Below are 21,898 nucleotides of genomic sequence, written 5' to 3' on the forward strand. Positions count from 1 at the left end.
AAAGCCACAATGTGTCCAGAGACTGCTACAACAGTATCACTAAAAAATTAAGGACAAGGTGCTGCATGTCTTAATTTAGCACAGAGGAAATGCTTTTGCAAACACACATGTTTAATGTTGGCCATTAGTGGTAGGCAACTGAGTAACAATACATTTTGCATTTATATAGTTATTACAAAGTGACTTCTCTCCTCCAATTAGTCTTTATAAAATCTCTGAGAAGTAAATGTTCTTTTCCAGAATTTAATACACACAGAACTTATTTTCTCAAAGTTGCTCATAGGACTGACAGATTTGAGGCATGAAACTATTTTTAGGCTTCACAAAAGCACATGATTTAATACCCCAATTGGGCTATTCAGAAATGGATGTGGCAGAGTGAGATGTGGTCACTAACATCCATGACTAATAAGCTCAGCTGGTTCGGGTCTTTCCCATCTCCTTCTCTCTCACCCTCCTTCCATTAATTAATCACCCAGTTTAGTCATGTTAACTCTTTCATAGTTCTTTACTCCTTTCCTCCATTATCAGCAGTGTCCAAATTCATCCTAGACTCCTGGACATTTACCAAATGTCTCCTGATATTCTCACCACTGCGTTGTTTCTTTGCACCTGGGTTTCTCTCTGCTTGAGATGACTTTCTTCCTTCCTTGTCCACTTACAAACTTTAGAAAATGACTTAATTCCTTCTTTGTCTATCCATAAATCTCTTCTCATCCCTCTCTATTTTGTAGGTAGAACTTTTCCCAGAAAGGATAAACTTTCACCACAGACACTGGGTAATATCAATTTCCCAAAGGTTTTCAACTTGTGACCAAAATACGGGTCCTAATGTCTGTAGCCAGGAATCTGCAAAACCCACATGAAAATGTGATGAACCATGGAAGACCTAAGGCTGTGTTTTTTTATCGTTACAACTGAATATACCCTGGAGCTTAAGTATGCTTGTCTTCACATTGTTGCATGGCCATTTTTATTTATATGTTGTTGAACTTGAAACCTGTCCAATATGACATGACATACACTTATGGTCAAAAGGTGATCAATAAATCATGCAAAAGATTATAATCTTCTCAAAAGCCAGAGGGGAAATAGACTTCTTCAAGGAAGCAGTTCTTTACTTTAGTTTATGAAAAGTAAATAAATAAACATTCCCACCATACCAAGGATTCCCATGCACAAGTCAACAGTGGTTGTGATGGACCTATTTCTGCTGCTTGATGGCCCTGTCACATGGTGATACTCACAAGCTGTTCCTGTGTTACAACTGCTAAGCCACAAAGCCACATGCAACCAAAAACTCTCCTAGATCCCTGCAGACAAAGGATGAGAATACCATATCAATGAGTCTCTTATTAACCCTCAGTAAATAAACACCTGTAGTCTCTTCCTTTTCATCGTTCCCAGTAGCTTTCAACATGCACCCTCCATCAGTCAATAAGCTACAAAAATGTTGGCATTTGTATAAAAGAAAACAGAACCTTGTAACCACCAAGTGTGACTAATAGTGGAAAATGCATTCACTGACAGAAAGAGTTCACTATGCTACTTAAAATAAAAGATCAAAATCTCATGAGAGTAACAGTAGTGTAACTACTTCATACAGTCCCCGGGGTTTTGAAGATACCAAATCAAAATGAGATGCAAACATATATGAAATAAGCAGTACTATCAAAACATTAAAATTGTCTTTCTCCATCCCAGATAAATCATGCTGACATTCATAAATTACAGCTAAGGAGAGAAACCCGAGCACTGAGTCACTATCACACCTCTATCGGAACATCAGAAGTGCTGGCAACACCCATCATATTATAGGGTGCTAAATCCAGACACACTATTAAAAATAGACATTCTAATAGAAGTCACTCTGTCCTCATATCTCATATCTGATAATTCTAAATTAATAACAATTTTTTTCTGGACTCAACTACTACTTGATTTGGGACACTCCTCCTCTTTTTAGCATTTCCTACCAACCCCATCCCTTCCAGCTCCCTTCCTTCTTCACTGAAACCCAGAAACAAAGCAGAGAAAGAGACTGTGATACCGGGAAGTTTACAGATCTCATCTTTCAGAAAGACAAAATGGCTTGTCAGGTTGGCGAGTCTATTTTTGGCTTAGGTTTCTCCTTATCTTGGAGTTTCTCATGAAATTTTATCTTATTATGAGAAAAAAAATTCAAAAAAGGGCTGTTTTCTATTATTTTATTTCTTATGGGAGAGACTTAAATCAATAGAGAAGATATTAGGAGAGTAAAAAGTACATAGTAATGTTGTATTGTTTACTTTTTAAATTTTCTATTTTCATTCCAGTAGACTTAATAAGGTGTTATGTTAGTTTCAGATGTACAATACAGTGATTCAACAATTCTATACAACACCCAGTACTCATCACAACAAGTGCACTCCCTGATCTCCATCACCTATTCTGCCCACTTCCCCTCTGGTAACTAACCATCAGTTTTCTCTCTATAGTTATGAGTCTGTTTCTTGGTTTCTCTCTCTCTCTCTCTCTCTCTCTCTCTCTCTCTCTGTCTCTCTCTCTCCCTCCCTCCCTCCCTCCCTCTCTCTCTCTCTCCCTCCCTGTCCTTTGATCATTTGTTTCTTAAATTCCACAAATGAGTGAAATCACACGGTATTTTGTGTTGTTTACTTTTTTTAATGTTTATTTATTTTTGGGAGAGAGAGAGAGAGAGAGACAGAGCATGAGCATGAGCAGAGGAGGGGCAGAGAGAAAGGGAGACACAGAATCTGAGGCAGGCCCCAGGCTCTGAGCTGTCAGCACAGAGAGTAACGCAGGGCTCAAACTCAGGAACCACAGGATCATGACCTGAGTTAAAGTCGGATGCTTAACCAACTGAGCCACCCAGGCACCCCATGTATTGTTTACTTTTTAATTGCCATCTCCTTTCAACTTCATCCTCCCCTGAGGGACTGACTCCTTCCAATGGAGGAATAACTTCCTATTCCTTACCGTGCATATACATCTTAAGTGCCCACATATCTAGTGGTCTAGAAAATGCAGTATGATGCAGAGACCACAAGGGAGCCATGGTACACAGGTAATAACCACCACAACAGCAATAACATTTAGTGAATGCTTACTATGTGCCAGGGATGTTTCTAAGCACCACTATCTATTAGCTCATTTAAATTTTACAACAACCACATAAAGGAGTTCTATTTTGGTTTTCATTTTCCAGAAAAAGAAACTACTACCAACTGAGATTAAGTAGCTCGACCAAGAACCACAGAGCTGGTAGAGCAGGATCAGAACCTGAGTGAGCAATCCAGAGTCTACATACTCTGAGCTACTGTAATATTCAGTTTCCCAAAGAGGGGAGAGAATTCAAAGTGCATATGATAAAAGTTTTAGGTAAAGAACATTAATGTGTTGTTAATTGCATCTAAAGTTAACTGGATGTAAACAAGGGTGGGAAAGGCAGGGAGGAAGCCTGAATATTAGGGATTAACTGGAATTCAGTGCTATCTCAGCCATTTAACATTGGCTAAACACAATGACAAAAAAAAAATGCCCTGGACTTCTGGGGTTTTTTGCTTGTTTGTTTGTTTGTTTGTTTGTAGTTTTGTTTTATTGTTTTTGTTTTTCTATCAGATGCAAGCTGTGGTACATACCTATAATGACAACAGGTATGTGCAATAGAAAAAAGTCCTCCTTGTCTTTTGAATGTCTCTTATGCAGAATTGGCCAGGAACGATACAGTATTTTCAGTAATGTTAGAAATAGGGAGTAGGGTTATAAAATTGTACAGCATCTTCACCTGCACAACCTGAGGCTGATTCAATTTTCAGGGTAGACTTAAAGAAAAAGAATCAGAGAATGTGGAGCTGGGGAAATTGCAAAAGAACTAGAACAATAACTGTGAGGGTTAATTTAAGAGGCTGAAATGATGCTATAAATAGCAGCCATTTACACTAGTCCCTGACCAAATTCTAGCAAAAACTCAAAAAGTTAACATTTTCAAATATAATGACATGCAGTTTCCATGGGATTTTACATTTTCCTAATTGTGGGCAGCATTCTTGCCCAAATTCTATAATAGCCAGAAAACCTATTAGAAATATGATGCTTCTTTTTCATGTTGGTAACAAAGAAGGTATCAAAATTAGTCTAGTAAAGAAAACACCTTGGCTAGTAGATTACTTGCTTACTTACTCAAATATTCAGATAAAGAGGACATCTCCAGAGTTTTCCTTGTAGACCACAGTGTTTCAAGTCTATCTTCCAAGGCAAAAGAAAAACAGTTGTACACAAGTAGTGTACTTTAGTTAGGAAATTTGTTTTTCACAGAGATATGGGCTAGTAATTCTGAAAGTGCTTTATGTGTAATTGAAGGATTTGTGATTGAGCATATCTAACACCTAGATCTTGGTTTCTAAATACCATTCTTCAATAAAAGAAATCTGGGCTCCTTGAATGTCTGATTCAAGGGCTGGATCAGAAAAAGTATAAGATTCACCTGGAGCATCTGAGAGTATAAGAGCACCTGGAGAAAATAAGAAGTGTGACGATGGTAATATGAAGAAAAGACACAAAATCCAACTTGAAAATCGGTCAAATGGCCAAATGTGGACAACAAAATAAATACCAGTTATAATGGATTATAACTCATAGAATAAAACAAAAATTCATGTGTCCATACTGATATCAATAAATAATTGAATAAGTAAATAAGTGAAGGACAAAGGAAAGCTCTTCCTTACAGAAGAATTTAATGTAGGAGTGAGGAAATAAAAAAAAATCATTGGGCAAACATCTCAATGACAACTGTTTCTTTTTTTATGTTTATTTATTTTTGAGAGAGACACAGAGTGTGAACAAGGGAAGGGCAGAGAGAGAGGGAGACACAGAATCTGAAGCAGGCTCCAGGTTCAGAGCTGTCAGCACAGAGTCCAAAGTAGGGCTCAAACTCTCGAAATGTAAGATCATGACCTGAACCAAAGTTGGATGCTCAACTGCCTGAGCCACCCAGGTGCCCCATCAATGACAACTGTTTCAAGCAGGAATCATCAATGATTGATATCAATTGATATCAATATTGATATCAGTTGATATCAATATTGATATCAATCACCAATGATTGATAAAATGTGTGATTGAAAATATGATGAAAAAACTGGTCATTTATTTAGTCTCAAAGTATTCCCCCACAACATGCTTACGAATTACAAAAAGGATACTAGCAACTTAACAGTGGAGAAACTTGTCAGACTTAACTTAGGAATTGAAGTTAACATCATTAGTAATTAGACATCTTGACATCATTTGTTTCCTGATATGATGAGCTGAGAAAGGTATAGCATCATTCCATGGTACTTTTGCCAAAAATGCGTAACCTGAATTTAACCATCAGAAAACTCAAATCAAGAGACATTTTCCAAAACAACTGGTCACTATTCTTTGTCAATTCATGTAAGACAAAGAAAAATTGAAGAACTGGAGGAGACTAAAATGCAGGACAACTGAGCATATATGTGATTCCTGTTTATATCCAGGTCCAGAGAAAGGACATTGGTGGTACAACTGATGAAATTTAAATACCATCTATAGATTAGTTAATAGTGTTATACCAAAGTTAATTTCCTGGTTTTGATAAATTTAAGATCCTAACATTTAGAAAGGGTCAAACGAGAATTCTTTGTACTATCTTTTGCAAATTGTTATGCACGAAATTACTTCAACATAAAAAGTTAAAAAGTAAAATACAAATTTTAAAATGTCCCATGATATTAAGTGGTAACTCTCTTGAATAATTCTCAGTAACAATAACTAACTTTTGTATCATGAAATGCTTTCAGTTATATTATCTCATTTTATCATTATCTCCATTTTAAAAAATAATTCAGGTGACTTGCCAATCCTAGTGAATGTTAGAACTTACTCTCACATCTAGAGTGTTTTGAACAAACCAATGTAATATTTGGAAATCAACTGCTTATCCGGTTTTACATTTCTACAAAAGCTTAATGGGTGTGGGAATCGAAAGGAGTTAATAATAATAGGTATACAACAGTTCATTAAGAAGTTTGGGACAAAGTGTAATATCTAGTGCATGGATTCAACCCAAAGGAAACAAAAACAATGATCAATGCAGTACATCCTAGAAATGTGTAACTGAAGAAGAAAGAGGACCAGATAAATACCCTGAACAATAATAATGAGAAGGAATATGGGAAGAAAACAGGAAACTGATATGGTAAGATTCCAGGGTGACAAATAAAGCAAAGAAAGAAAAGGAATGAAAATGGAAGAAAGACAAAAGAAAGAAAAAGGTGGTCAGAGAAAGGACTGAAGCAAGGCATTGAGCTTACAAGAGGAAAGGGCTGTTGATGTGGGTCTGTCACCTGCTCAATATAGTTTCAAATTCACTAGAAACTTCTAGTGGCTGAAACTTCTAAGGGAACTTCAGGTTCATTCTTCTGAAGTGGCATTAGGGACTCCCAGAGGTATTGAAGGCTGTCATCACATGACAAAATCCTTGGTCTACTGGTTGACAATGTACTCTGGCAAACGTCTTCCTTGAACCAAGAAGCAAGTGTACATTCATGGTCAAAGTATAGATGAAAACCACTGGTTCCAATACCCCAATAAGTAGCTAATCCACTCAGAATCCCTCCTAAGACCCCTGCCCAGTATCACTGTTCTCTTCAGTCTGGTTTCCAGACAGCCATGTGGGTGTGAACAGGCTCCAGGAGTCCTGGTGATTTCTAGATAGCACTTGAACTGAAATAGAGCCTGACTGACTTATTAATATCAAACAAGAAAAAAAAAAGTCACAGAAGAGTAAGTGGCAATTAATAGCAAAAGAGATATGTTTCCATTACTTATTTTTGTAGTCATAATTTATGACTCTGATATTTATAGTCAAACACACACACAAAAAGAAGAGAGAACAGAACTGTTATTTTCCTAAAGGCTTGCTTTAAATGGAAGAAATATACCATACTAGCCACTAATGAACTAAAAAATAAACAATTATAATCTAAAAAGTCATTAATTATGAAAACATTATCAACTTAAAATTAGTCTAAGAAAGCATTATCTTTATGTGATAAAATGAAAGGCATTTAATATCATGCCCAATTTAGTCAAATCTTTGAAGAGAATAAAGCAAGATAATAGGATAATTGATCAACTCAGAATACCAAGTCTTGCACTAACTCTTATAAATACCATTCACAAATGAAAAAAATAAAAGTCAATCATGCTTGAATATCAGAAAAGTGTTAACATAAACACACCTATTAATAAAAGGCAAATTGTAGGCTACAGAAAGAAGAACTTGTGTTGGACTAAAAATAAAGATTAAATAAAGATTAAATTTGATAAAGATTAAAACATCTGAGATTCAAACTTATATCAGATGGTCTCTATGGGAAAAATTTATTAATACAAATGAATTAAAAAATTCACCATACAATAATGAAGAATTTTAAGGTATCATGTCATATAAGTTCTATTTTGAAAAAAAAAAATGTTTTCAAATAAGTGGGTCAACTCCTAGTTAGTGGCCACTTGTTTCCCATAAACAGAGCACTACACTCAGACCACAGAGGTACATACATTGTTCTAATAGGAGTCGGGGCTGCCAGTTTAATAGCTTTCCAAAAGCTGCCAAACAAATATTCTATGTCTAAACTGCTTACTACAATTCTTAATAGTCAAAAAAATACTAGTATTTCCCTGCCTCTGATTAAAATAAACTACCGCATCAAATTCAGTCTCTCAGAAAGCAGGCAGGTAGACTGATTTCTATGTGAATGTATTCTAAAGAGAATTCTCTGGAAACTTAACAATAGAATAACAGGAAGTTGCAAGGTAAAGGAACTACCATCTCAAAAAAACTAGCTAATACCTTTGTTTCAAATCAAAGCTCAGATTTAAGATAAAAATTTAACTTGATCCATCTGAAATAAGTTACCAGAGGCTTTTGCTGCCCGTTCCCGAGTCTGTAAACACAGTCCTAATTATTCTGGTTACAATTTATGAGTCAAAATTGGTATCAGGAATCAATCTCCCATCCCTTAAGCAGTCATAGGATCTGTTCCCTGATGACCTTGACAAACAGTAGCAGCACCAGCTGTAACTCAGCATATCGCTGACTACTAGGAAATATTACCGGCAATTTCAGTACATTCTGCCTTAACATCACACATGTGTTTACTTATTCTCTCTTTATGCCTCCCCTCCATGCCCACCCTCTCCAGGCTCGTGGTAAGACGGCCTTTACATATCATTTATGCTTTCTGAATTATTTTTGCATTTCACATTAATAATACAACTCATTAATGATACCATACACTAATTGCTTGGCATTTCCACAAAATAGTGCAATATAATTTTATTTTCTGTAAGGGCTCTTTCTAAGACATTAACAAAACCTTTATTACATCAAACAAACAGAAAACAGCAGCAAAAGTATGCCACTATTATTATTTCCACGCATTTGGTCAGAGTGTCATCAGCTAAATTAATAAGAACTAACCCTCATAAGCCACCACTGTGCCATTCTTGCTTGAAAATACATATATTAGAAGCAAACTCCCAGATGGAACACCACTGAGCCACATGCAAACGTGTGAAGGAAGTCTAAGCATTTAGTGTTCTCTCTTTTGAGATACAGAAGTAAGCCCATTTTTCTGAGATCACATCCTACACTCTTCAGAAATGCCTGCAACACTGCATGGGGCAGCACGCTCTGGCCTCCCACGGCTCAGCGGCACAAAGATCTCACCTGCTCCCAATGAGAAGTCTGCCACAACCAGCTGAGCCATGTGCTGAATAGCCAACTTGCTCTATTTGTCCAACCTTATTTCAGAAAGGAATCCCTCAGAGCCTTCAAGCCCCGGGCCCAGACTCATGTCAGGGAAGCTAAGGATACTCCCTGGAATGTTCCACAAATTAAACAGTAGACGATGGGATCACAAACAGAGAGATAATAAAAGCACAGCACAGAAAGGACGCTCCCTGTTTCTCAGCTTTATACAGTAGTTGCCATGAGCTGAAGCTTCTTTTCCCCCCTCTTCCATTTTCTCACTCACCTTCAATGATTTACTTGACTCAGTAAGGCATTGCTTAAAGAGATAAACCAGTTTTGTTGTTGTTGTTGTTAAATTTTGTTTTTGTTTTTTGCATGAAATCCTTTATTTAATACCATCAGGCTTACTTGTTTCATTGTTTTCAGAAATATGAACAGCATAATATAAGAATGTACAATTGTAGTGTGGCTTGAAGACTGAATTAATGAAAATCCAGTGTGTTGAGAACGTTCATATCATATGGGTTCAACATAACTAATATTATTGCAAGGAATTAGCTTTAAAATGTAACTAAAACCAGGAAATATTATACCTTGATTTTAATATGGTGTATTTTTCATCTGTCTTTAGGGTTAATCTATTCTCAGTAAAAATGCTTTTTAATATTTTAATTACAGATTCACTTGTTCTTTTCTCAGCCATAATTCCTCACCTGAATAATTAAGCACCAAAAATCATGAGTGACTATTTTCTCAATATTGCCAGATGGTACTTAACTAGTGCCTCTCCAGTTGTGGAGCAGAGAAGGTAATTCATCATACCCATTGGCCGTCTTAGGCTAGGATTTGTAATTATTTGTCTTAGGGAACTCAGGGTCAAGGAGGCCTCTGAGGAATAGGGCAGTGGGGTAGGAAAACCAGTCACCAAACTCAAGAGCCTGGTCTGCCTTGTCCTGACTCTGTACTCTGGGTAGACCACAAATCACTTACATCACTTTGACCCTATTTTCCATATTGAAAGATTGGGGTAAGATGGTTATTGCTAATTTCTAAGTGGACTTTTGTTCTGATGTCCAAAAAATTCATTCTAAGGGGAATGTAGTGTATAACTTTTGTTAATTATGGAGGCCTAGCATAGATACTGAATATGAAAGATTAGCAAAAAGGGTTTTCTTTTAATTCTGTGATTCTTTGTCCTGAAATCTAAATTTTTACCAAATTTATATGAAAAGAAAAGTTATACATTTCAAATTCATTTCCCTTTCCCCCTTCTCCCACAGCAGTATTAAGGCCCAGATTCACCAAAGGAAGGAAAAACAGGGGTTCCCTTTCATTCCTGGAAAATAACAAGTTGGCTTTGGTTTGCTAGACAACAGTTTTACCCATCCAATACCTTCTATACTCACAGTATCTAAGATCTGAATATAAGCAATAGTTTTAAGTAAATTTAAATTTACTTAAATTTAAGTAAATTAAATTAAAGTAAAGTAAAGTAAATTAAAGTAAATTTAAAATGAAATGATCACATTAACAAACCAAGGACTTGACAAGCTCAAGATAGAAGAGAAAAATAATTTTAATTTAATAAACTAATCCTGTGATTTAAGTGACTGCAAAGCAAAGTGACTAGGGTTCTTGGGGTGGCCTTGGATGAGTCACTCTTGCTAAATGAATTCTATCCTTAACCTGACCTGGAATATGCGAAGGCCAACCCACATGCAGAAGAGGCCAGAGGGGAACAAGAAGTACTCACTTCACTCATCATCATGCATAGAGCTATTAGGCAAGTGGTATTTCCCATTATAGAGAATCAAATCTACGCATTTAATGTCTTATCAGAACATTTATTTGGACACAAGAAATGTCTACTTATATTGAATGGAAACTTCTATAAGCCATTTCCTTGAAAATATGGCTATCATCAGGCAACTAGTAACTTCATAGTCAAAGGAACTATTCCTAGTATGTTTTCAAGTTATATTTGCACACTGTACTAACAGAGCTGAGATTTTTACTGCTTTTCTTACTGCATCGTCAATATATAGTGCATGGAGCTGGAGGCTATTCTCTCCCATGCATCATAAAAACACCAGTTGTCATCTAAGAATAGATGCATTTGTGTTACTAATACAACAGAAAATATATGACCACTTCATTTCTAATTTCCCAGATTACTTTATAAAAATATGGAATTAAAACTAAATCTTTAAACTTCATTAGCTAGTTCCCAATGGGGGTGTTCTTGCAATTCAGGGAGGGAAGCTTCCTTGTAGTGAGGAATTGTCAAAACCTATTACAAGATGTGTGGCACTCTTGATCCCTGGGCACTAAATGCCAGTTCACCCAGTCATTGTGATGACCAAGAACACCCTCATGTATTTTCCCCTCATGCCCAGTGAGTGGCATCACCTGTGCTCCCAAACCCAAAGCTGATGAAAACTAGCCCACTGATACATGAAATGTGTCAAGGAAAGGTCAAGTTAACTTTGTCATGTTATTTATAAGCCTTCTTTTTTTTTTTTTTGAGCCTTGCTAATATATATACATAACCATAGTCTTACCAAAATTGTTCAAAAGGAACACATGACCATTTAGAAACACAGACTTTTTCAAGGTTGGAACAATCTTATAAAGTATGTAATCCAAACCCCCTATTGTATAGAGAAGGAAACTAAGGTTCAGAAAAACTATATGATTTGCCTGAGTTCACAGATGCTAATTAATACCAGAAAGAGGAGACAGCCCACAACCTCCCTGCCTTCTTCCCATTCCATTCTTCTCCAACCACAGAATGCAAAGCAGAGAAGGATCTTTGGATGCCTCTTACGTTACTGTTAATATGAAATTTCACCTGTGGTGATCCAGAAGGTACACTTTTGTTTTTCCTTACACTTTTTGTCTTGAAAAATATTTTCATATACCACTAAAAACTTAGAAATGTTAATACGCATATATTCATTAAAAAACTGCTTTCTGAAAATCCAAGGGAAAAAATTTAATACATTTTTAAAAATCCAAAGGACTATTTAAAAAATTTGTCAAAGAAAGTCTTCAAGACTTTTCTAGTCAATTTGGATGCTGTGTCTTCAAAGAGTATATTTTTAAGTCTTAAAGTAAATAGACCCTCCAACCCCAAACCAAATACAACAATAAATTACATTAAACACAATAATCAACAAATATTCATCAGTGCAATAGTAGCTGCTGTCTCTTTACAGTAATGGAATACAATAATAAATAAATATCTTAAACACCTTCACTGTTCCCTTTGAGGGGAAAAAATATTTTGGTGAAAAAATCGATATCATTTCTGTTTTTGCCAAAAAGATTTTTAATCTTCACTATTAGTTTTACGTTAACTAGATTGTCAATGTCTTTTTGCCTGCATGTGCTTTTCAAAATAAATATCTCCATTACTAAAATATTGAGTGCAGTTTTTTATGAGTTCTTAATTTAATTCCTAATTCTGCAGCTGTTGAGGCATCTGGTCTATTATCAGTAAAATGTTTCAAATTAAACACAACTTAGATATTCAGGCTCAGGGCTACTCACAGGAATTTTAACTTTTTATCTTGTAGTGCTAGAAGAAAGTACAGGATCTAAATATTCAATGTCCTTCTACATATAAACTAATTGATGTCTATGGGACTTGAGCACCTGCACTGTGAGCAGGCAGTGTAGAAAAAACTGGGGAAACGGCTACAGAAAACAAAAATCACACAAGATGGCATTCTGTGAAGAATTTAAATCTTTAGTCAATATAACACATGTACTCTTAAATACTCTTAAATAATTTATATATATATATATATATACACATATATATGTGTATATATATATGTATATATATGTGTGTGTATATATATATGTATGTATATATATATGTGTGTGTGTGTATATATATATATATATATATATATATATATATAGCCTTATCTAATTTTTTCATGAATTCCAAATGCCATGTTTGAGTACATAATTGCCCTTAATCACCTGGAGGGCTTGTTAAAACCAAATGAATGGGAAAGGGTGGGGCCCAGTAATTTGCATTTCTAACAAATTCCCAAGTGAAACTGATGCTACTGGCTCCTGGACCACACTTTGAAAAATGCTACTTGAAAAGATTTTTTTAAAACACTTTTTTTGGACAGTTAATAATCAGAAATATATTTTTTTCCTTTTTACCCAGTATGCAAAATGCACATACACACAAAACAGAATTAAGACATATGAATCAATTCTTACTTTTACTATATACAATGAATCCTGACTTTCCCCCCATTCTATTCCATTCTCTTCTATTCCTTTTCATTTAAAAAGAAACATTGGTCATGAACCATTAACTTGATTGTATGAACACAGCTTGAAAAATCCTGCTCAGGACTCTCATGTTCATCATTTAATTTAATAATAGTAACTGTTGACATGCATTGATACTTACCAGGTGCCAGGTACCCTTCCAGTCTCTTTACAATCACTGCTCACTTCATAAATTAAAAACCCATAATAACGTTATGAAGTAGGTATTATTAAATGCCCATATTCACAGAGAGGAAATTTGTGGTTCAAGGGTATTAATGTAACTTGCCCAAGGTCACAAGATTTGTGCGTATCAGAGCCATGATGGAACACAAGCCTAATTCCAGAGCATACTGGTAAAGATTGCTCCCTTGGAGTGAGATATTTTAGATCTAAATCCCAGATCTACTACTTAGTTGTAGTGATTGTGATGTTACTAAGCCTCTCCAAGTTTCAGTTTTTGCATCTATAAAAGAGGGATAATAATAGGGCCTCCTCATGTGGGAGCTGTGAGGATTAAAGAAGATGATGACCCATCACAAGTGCTTGGCATAACTAAGCACATAGTAAGGCTTCGGTAATTGTTATATTTTATTAGACAGAGACAGAATTCTCTGTTGCCACACCATACACGCCTCCCTTCTCCTGGCTTCTAGTTCCCAGTGCTGTCTCTGGAGTTGCCTTTCCTCCTAATTCCTCAGCTTTTGAGAATACCAAGTTATCCTATGACCTTGCTCCTTCCCTTCTCCCATCCATCTTCTCTGCCAGCTCCATCTGTTGTGCAGAAGCTCTCAGAACTCCTGTCCCAGACAATTCCGTGTGGCTTCCACCTAACTCTAAGCACCAAAAACCAACGCTCCACCATGGAACCTGCCAACTTGAACATAACTCCAAAGATACAGAAAAGTTATTCCATGATGAAATTTTAAGTTGTTACCAAAAAAATGAAGTATTTAATCAGCAAATCATAACTGTGAGAAGGCTGAGGTTTTTTGTGTACCCCATAATGCCTTTATATAAAATCATGAACATTGCATTGACTATTTTGTATAACAATTAAACTATAAATGGGATTCTAGAACCAAAATGAACTATGAAGGTGGCATTCACATAGCTAAATTCTAGATTTATGAAATTAAGTGCAACAAGATAACATCATGCTCTTTTGACTTCTCTGACTCATCTTTTCTTGCTACAAATTCCTTCATATGAGAAATTTTTAAGCCATTGTTTGGAAAACACAATGAAACAATCAAAGATGACTCCTCAAGAAGGATGGAGAATTCCCTTTTGTAGGCATCTTTACAAACAAGACTGAGATGAATTCCAACCATTCCTGTAGTAAATGTCCTTCCTTGGGAAAGATTGGCTTGCAAATGACTCCCCCTATTGCTCATTTCACTTACTTGTGCCCAGTGAGTACTACCACCACCAACTCAACTTTTCTCCCCTTCTCAGTAGCTACCTCCAACAACATTATCCTTTCCTGCTATATTTCAGCTTTCCTAAATTGGGTTTCCAATCCTCAGACCAAGGACCACTTGCACATTCTCATTCTTCCACTCCAGGTATTTGCTCACAGAGTTCCCTGGGGCGTATGTCCCATATATGAGAATTAAATAATGGGGATAGATCACTTAAGTCCCATGAATCATACCTTTTCTTTTTACTTCTTACCAGAAAATAATCTCTGATTAGGCTGAACACTACAGATTGAGTTACGAGTCTGAGGTTGCTGGATTCTTTTCTCACAGGAGAACCAAGATAGTGGTAACTCATCCCAGCCCCTCCCCACCCACCCCCCCCCTCCACTCATCAGCACAAGAATATTGTCACCTGAAAGAGCCATAAGAGACTTCCAAGGCCAGTTCATGGATATCAGGTTGAGACCAGGGTCCTTACTATATGCCAAACTCATAAAACACACAGACTTTTATGATTTTAAAATTAATAATTGAAGAGAAAAGGACCAAGAGGAAGGTACCATTGTAAATGGAGCAGGCTATCTGGATTTAGGTAGACATAGTTTTGGTTCTTGACTCTACTGCTTCTGTGTTACTTTAGGTGAGCTTGTTTATCTCTCCAAGTGTAAACTTTCTCATGCAATGGGACTACTAATATCTGAATTAGATAGAACAGATATTACTGCTGGAATTACTAATTACTTCTAACTACTTCTAGAATTACAAGTCATATATGTAAAAACATCTCATGGAATGTTTGGTACTTGGTAGGTACTTAATTCATTAGAGTGATTATCATTATGTGAGTCTGTGAGACTCAAAGAGAGAAAAAAAAATTCAGGACAAAATCAGAGCTATTTTTACATCTTAAGAAATTTGAAAAATTACTTTGTTTCTGAAAACTCAATATGATAGGCAGAAAACCACCCTAGGTATAGGGTATAAGCCTTGATTTACTGATAGATTTCATTTGTAACAAAAAGAAAGTTTTCACTTCTGTTTCTCAGAAATATCCCTAAGGGCACTCTTCCATACATTTGTGATACGTGTATTGAAAAGAACTCACATGTTTGGTCTTAAATATCTATTTTCAAAATTATTCATATGACTCCTAAGGTTTTCAAGAAATGTAACATTTGGGGCAAGTCTATTTTATTCATCAGGAGTATAAAAACAGTACCTAGAATGTTTTTAGGAACCACACAGACACACACACACACACACACAGACACACACACACACACACACACACACACACACACAAGGATCTGGAAAAATTATTGGCTCCCAATTACTGCACTGAAGTTACAAAATAGAGATTTATAAATATTTAACTACAAGTCTAAAAAGAGTAATACGCGCACACACGCGTGCGCACACACACGCGAGCACACACACACACACACACACACAAGGAAGGTAATTCAGTCTATTTCCATAATGGATTTGAGTTAACTTAGTTAAAGGGTATGGGTATGATAGGTGCATAAAAATAAGGCCAGACGGATGCAAACTGTGTCATAAGAAGATTGACCAGGGTACAACTGAGCATCAAAGTTTGTTCTGATTTTCTTGCTACATTAGGTGAGCTTCTTGGGTGACAAGCCAACATGAGAAACATGGTGATTTCTTACTCTCTTTTCTTCTAACAAAAGAAACAACACTAGCTAATCAGAAGAGCAACACTTTTTAAAGCAGTAAAAGCAAAAACTAATTTATGGAGATCCTTATCTAAAGACTATGGGAATACATAACAAAAAGTGCCAAAATATTTTCCATGCAGCCTCTTTTATGCTGACTCTCAGTAAAAAGAAATAGAAGGCTACATTAAAGGACTGTGTGATGAAGACAACCTAACCAAAAGGTATTGTAATGTGAGTGGGACAGGTAAACTTCTGGTCATACGCTTTGATAAAAATAGAGAGCGTGGAAGATTTAGAGTAGAAATAAAGTACGCTATTACTCTGAAATACCAATGTTTGCTCTTTCAGTCTTCTCAGATATACTATATAAGGAAAAACTTGACCTTAAGGTCCCTGACTGGTGCCTAAAACACAAGCATTATGCATTCTTGATTGAAAAATGATCCCTGTGCTAAACAGAAGAAGTATGCAAGTGACAGAGGTATCACTGCTCTGAAAATGAAGTAAGCCAATTTGTAGTTCGGCTGAAATGGAGAACAACCCCCTTCTACATGTCAGGCAGCAGAAATAACTGTAGAATAGGAATTTTTTTCAAAAGGAAACACTGGATTTGCCAAAGTGTGCAAATGAGATGAAAAGAAATTTAATAAAAAATCAGTAACATGAAAAAAGATGCCCCTCTGAATTTCTTCCTCTCCAGCCACCTCCACATTCTCCTTTAATTAAATCCAACTTCCTTCAGGCACTAGCACTCAAGATAATTATTAAATAGCCAAAATTAGTATTTCTATTTTGTTTGATTAATTAAAATTATTGCCCATCTACAGGCAACAGAATCTCCAAATTTAACTCTATTATTACTCCTCACAGCCAAATCCAGGACCTCCCACTGGGATTTGATCGATTACAGATTTCATAGTACAATATAAAAAACAACTGTGAAAAATGTGTATCTATTATAAGTGTTTCTATTACCTTTAAACTCAAGAGTACTTTGTGATTTTCAAAAGAGAAAGATGATTCCAAGTAGTTTTTCATTTTGTTTTGCTTTTGCTTTATAATTTCAAAAGCACAAATTTCATCTATTATAGAATTAAATAGGCATGTGTGGGCAGGTCTAGAAAGTGAATTATGTTTGTTGCATTGTTACTTTTGGAAAGTAAACTCTGAGTCCAAATAGATATTTTTCAAATGGGACCTTTGGGGAAAAAATTATCTGCATAAATCGGAGTCCACTAGTACGTTATTCATTCATAACTTTGCTTGCCCATTTATTAAGGAAACATTAACCTGTGTCTACTATATGTTTCAGTCATTGGGCTGGACACTAGGATACAAGTGGGTCCCCCATCACCAATATACCTATAAAGGAACACACTATAGCTGGTTGGTAGTAATGTTTCAAAAATAAAAATTATTTTAAAAACTATTGAAAGCATGTTCGAAACACCACAGAAGCAGACAAGATGAAATGATGAATTATTTCTACATAGAATTGCGTAAATTCTCCCAAAGGAAGTTCCAGTTGAAATGGACCACCAAGAATCAAGTGGGACTTTCCAGGCAAAGGGAATTCCTGGAGAAAGGAGATCCATTAGCAAAAAAAAAAAAAAAAAAAAAATCCAAAGTGTGAACAATGAGGAGCCATTGTGCAGGAAGGAGAAGCTAAAAAGGAAGGGTTTTGAAAAGCTTTTAGTCACTATATTGAAGAGTTTAAAGTTAATGTTGTAGGTTGTTGGGATCCTGGGATCCATCAAAGGTTTTAGAATAAGGGATTGACACAATTAGATTTGCCCTTTATAAAGGTTAATTGTAGCATTGCCACAGTTCAGTGTAGATGCTGCTTTAAAGCACATATGTACACAATAACCTCTGAAAACTGAACATTCCTTGAATCTCACCAGAACAATTTCCCCACGTCCAAATGTGCTTTTACTTAGCCGCTGAAACCATCATAATCTTATAAAGTTTGAGTCTGAGTAATGAAGACAGATGGGTCACCATTTCCAGACTCAATCTGAGGCTCCAACTCTTCACATGAAGAGCATTAACTTCATGGCTAAGTTGACTATTTACAATTTTATTTTTAAATACCTTTTTCCATCTGGGAGAAATCTTAATCCTTCAGCCATGGATTAAAGAATAAACAAGCATCTTTGGATTTTAAATCTCTTATGCTTTTTTTCTCAGTAAAATATGACCATTGTAGAAAGGATGCCCCAGGTTCTTGTTATTGTTAACCTCCTCCATACTCATGTGTGACTAATTGAGGGGCTGTCCCTTCCACTGGACTCCAAGGTGAGGCTCTAGCCACCTTCTCCCTCTTGTTTTTCCAAAACACTCACCGTTACCAAAACTTGACACATGGCAGAAAGAAGCGATCAGCATTATGTAAGCTCAACTCATAGGAAAAGAACCCTTTACCACCTGCCTGAAAATGCCACAGGAAAATAACTACCGGTAAGTAAGATGGTCCTACAGCACTGCAAACACTAAAAACAGAAACAAAATCCATGGTCTGGATTTTGCAGCAGCTCTGCCTGCTTTTAGCCCTACGAAACCAACCCGGACACTAATAGAGCCAGAAAGAAAATGCACTTAAATGGGCCAGTAGGTCACAACAAAACTACTAAGGGCACTGTTGGTAAACACTAAATAGTCTTTGGCCAAGACAGCAAAGTAATCAGACTCAAACCACTTATTACCACCTGTTGCACATTCTTTACCCTTCCTGCCCTTTCCCTTAACCCCTAAACTCCATCCTAGACAGTCCAAGATCACACAGTAAATGAAGCCATGGCCAGTAAAAACTCCCAGAGCTTTGGCCATTACTATACCAAGCAAAACCTGAAAAGATTTCACTGGAGATTTAAGCTCAGAACACTTTTTCACTTTTATACTTAAATGTACCATTCTTGTCTGGAAGGGTACAGTGCTATTTGTTCTGCAGTGATTTTTTTTTCCTGAGAACTTAGTTCTTCCTTACTTATTATCAAGTTTTATTTTCAAAATGGTTCAAATTCACCAGTATATACAGCCCAAAAGAACACTACTGAGAGACCATCCACCTCTCAATTCCAAATCCCTATGATTAAGTAATAAAACAAAATAATACAGTTGAAAGCCAAGGACAGACTGAGTTTCAACAGCCTTTCAGATGTAGAAAAAAATTACAGAATCTCCTTCCTTTTATCAGACTATTGTATATTCCTTACACATACCTCAAACTAAATTCCAGATCTGAAAAACTCATAGTTTATCCCTTATTCCCACTGAAAGGTCTTCCACCAAGAACATGTCTCCTCTGAGTGGAAGGAGAATGTTATTTACTTTAAAGTTTTGTCAATATCTCGGTCTTCCAAGATGTCTAAGGTGACTTCTCTGACAAGTCAGTAATGGATCTAAAGAACAGATTTCTTGACTTGCTACCTGAAGGTCAGGCACTCAAGAAAGACAAAAAGGGGAATTGTATTATTAGGCTCTCTTAGAAGTTGAAATGTCCCCAGAGAAGAGGAAGTATTAAGAAATTTAAAAGGGAGAGCGAGATCTTAACAAGTCTGATGTGGCTTTATACTTGTTTTCTGGCTTTTTCTAATATATTAATTCCCTGTGTTTTATGATGCCCAACTTAATACCAACATCCATTCTTGCCCTTAAGGGTTGGTTTTCAGTTCTAATTAAAATCAGGGGACAGATTGTTTGTATTTAATCTGTCTGTCCATCTTCTTCTCAGTAATTGAGTAAAGCTCTTAACTGTACTGTAAATATCCCTGGATTTCAATTAATTTGTCTTCTTTAGTAGACACAGCAACACATATTGTTTTACTTATGGATATGCAAACGCCTTACAACTTTTTTATTTAAAATACCCAGCATGATTTATTTCCTTTTTTTAGAAAGAGATCAAATGATGATGTCTTGCTAAGGTTTAAAAAAAAAGAATAACAAAAGCTATGATAGAAAGAGAAATAGTTTGGAGATTATCTTTTAATTCGAATGAATTAAAGAAACATTTAATTCATATTTTAACTACAAGGGAGTCTGGATTCCCTATTACTAGTTAGTATTGAAACCTAGTATCGCTAAGAAATATTATTCCAAGAGTAATATTCTCTCCCCTTCTAATTGGTCAACTTAAAAAGAAATACAGTCTAAAGTATTTTTTAATGAGAATAAATTATATATTTATATTTCAGAGAGGATGGATACATCTTCAGAAAGTTTTTAAAAAATCTAGATTCTTTTGGGTGGCTTAAAATTCACCAAAGATTCCCTATCATTTTATGTTTGCAATAAAAGTGTTCATTATTAAAACCTACCTCTGTATGCCTGTTATCTAGGAAACTCTCATAAGACACTAGGGGAAACAAACGGGAGGCGCGGTGGGAGAAGGAAGGATGGATAGCAAGGGAGCTGAACTGCACAGTTTTTATTAATTCCATCTATTTTTACGACAGAAATACATACTACCATTTACGCCTTTTCTTCCTTTTAAAAATAAGAACATTGTTTCTCAACACACACACAAGCGCGACTGCCCCGAGCGCGCGCGCGCGCACACACACACACACACACACACACACACACACACACACACTGCACCAGCATGGGATTCCGGCGATCCCTCCTCGCCCCCCTCCTCGCCCCCAGCAGCCCCCTCCCTGTCGCAGGCAGCTGTGCCGGCAGCCCCCGAGCGCCGCCTCGGCTATCTCAGCCTCCCGCGGTGGCCCCGGCGCACACCCCCGCGCAGCGTCACCTACCCCGCTCGGAGCACTCGACGGACACGGGACTGCGGCTGCTCTGGAGGGAAAGGCTCCCAGGACGAGCCGAAGGAAAGGGAAAAGAAAAAAGAGAGGAGGGAAAGCTACTTTACTTCCCACAACAAGGGGACGTGCTGTGCCCCATGCACTTGGTTGCTCAGCAGCTGTGGTTTCAGAGGAAATACGCAGCGGCCGAAAGAGCTGCAGCTGGGGTGGAAAGTTGTGGGTGTTTCCCCCCACCACTGCCCACGTCTCGATCCTCTCCTGTCCCCGCAGCAGTCCTGACAGCTCCCCGGGCCTTCGAGACCCTCCGGAGTCCCGCCGGTTTCCCCCGGAGCTGGGCTGAGTTGCCACATGCACTTGAGAAATCCTAGCAGTTGCGCAAAGAGTCCCAGAAGTTAGAAAGAGTGATTGTGTGTGAATGTGTAAATATACAGTACAAGAGGCTGGAACAACTGAGCAGGGCCAACCCTCAGACGCAGCCCAGGGTTTCAGATTTCATTTGGCAACTGGCAGCTTTAGAAGATTCGAGCCGCACTACTGGGGAGTCAGGGAAGAACGGTGCCCTGGCCCTTGCGTCTCACCGCTAGGTTATCTCGTAGGCTGAGTAACACAGCCCGACGCCCGGTTCCCGCCCCCCCCCCCGCCCCGCCCCCACCAGAGAGAGCCCACCCTGCCTCTGTCCCCCCGTAGCTGGCATTACTCGTTTCATTTCTTACGTATCATAGATATGTATCGGTCACCAGATCTGGGACTCTGGGTGCGGAGAAGAATGAAAAATACTTGTCTCCTGCCTTCCAGGAGCCCTGCATTTCTTTGGCCAAACCCCCACATAGTAGGTTTCACCTGCTTCCCTCAGCTCTCTCTGTAAAATCTTATTTCTCCAATCAGAATTACCTGAGTCTTTAAACCTGCATTCCTAGAAATGCTTATTTAGATGGATGCTTTCAG

General features: G+C 37.1%; 1 protein-coding gene across 1 annotated transcript in view; it reads right to left on the bottom strand.

Moving 5' to 3' along the window:
• ARHGAP24 (Rho GTPase activating protein 24) overlaps positions 1 to 21,274 on the bottom strand; it is a 517,340-nt gene extending 496,066 nt beyond the window's left edge. Inside the window, exon 1 of the mRNA XM_042984239.1 lies at positions 20,948 to 21,274. The gene's annotated coding sequence lies outside the window, so the exon portion shown is untranslated. The remainder of the gene's footprint in view (positions 1 to 20,947) is intronic.
• Between the last annotated feature and the right edge of the window lie 624 nt (positions 21,275 to 21,898).

Source organism: Panthera tigris, chromosome B1, assembly GCF_018350195.1.
Source record: "Panthera tigris isolate Pti1 chromosome B1, P.tigris_Pti1_mat1.1, whole genome shotgun sequence".
NCBI lineage: Eukaryota > Metazoa > Chordata > Mammalia > Carnivora > Felidae > Panthera > Panthera tigris.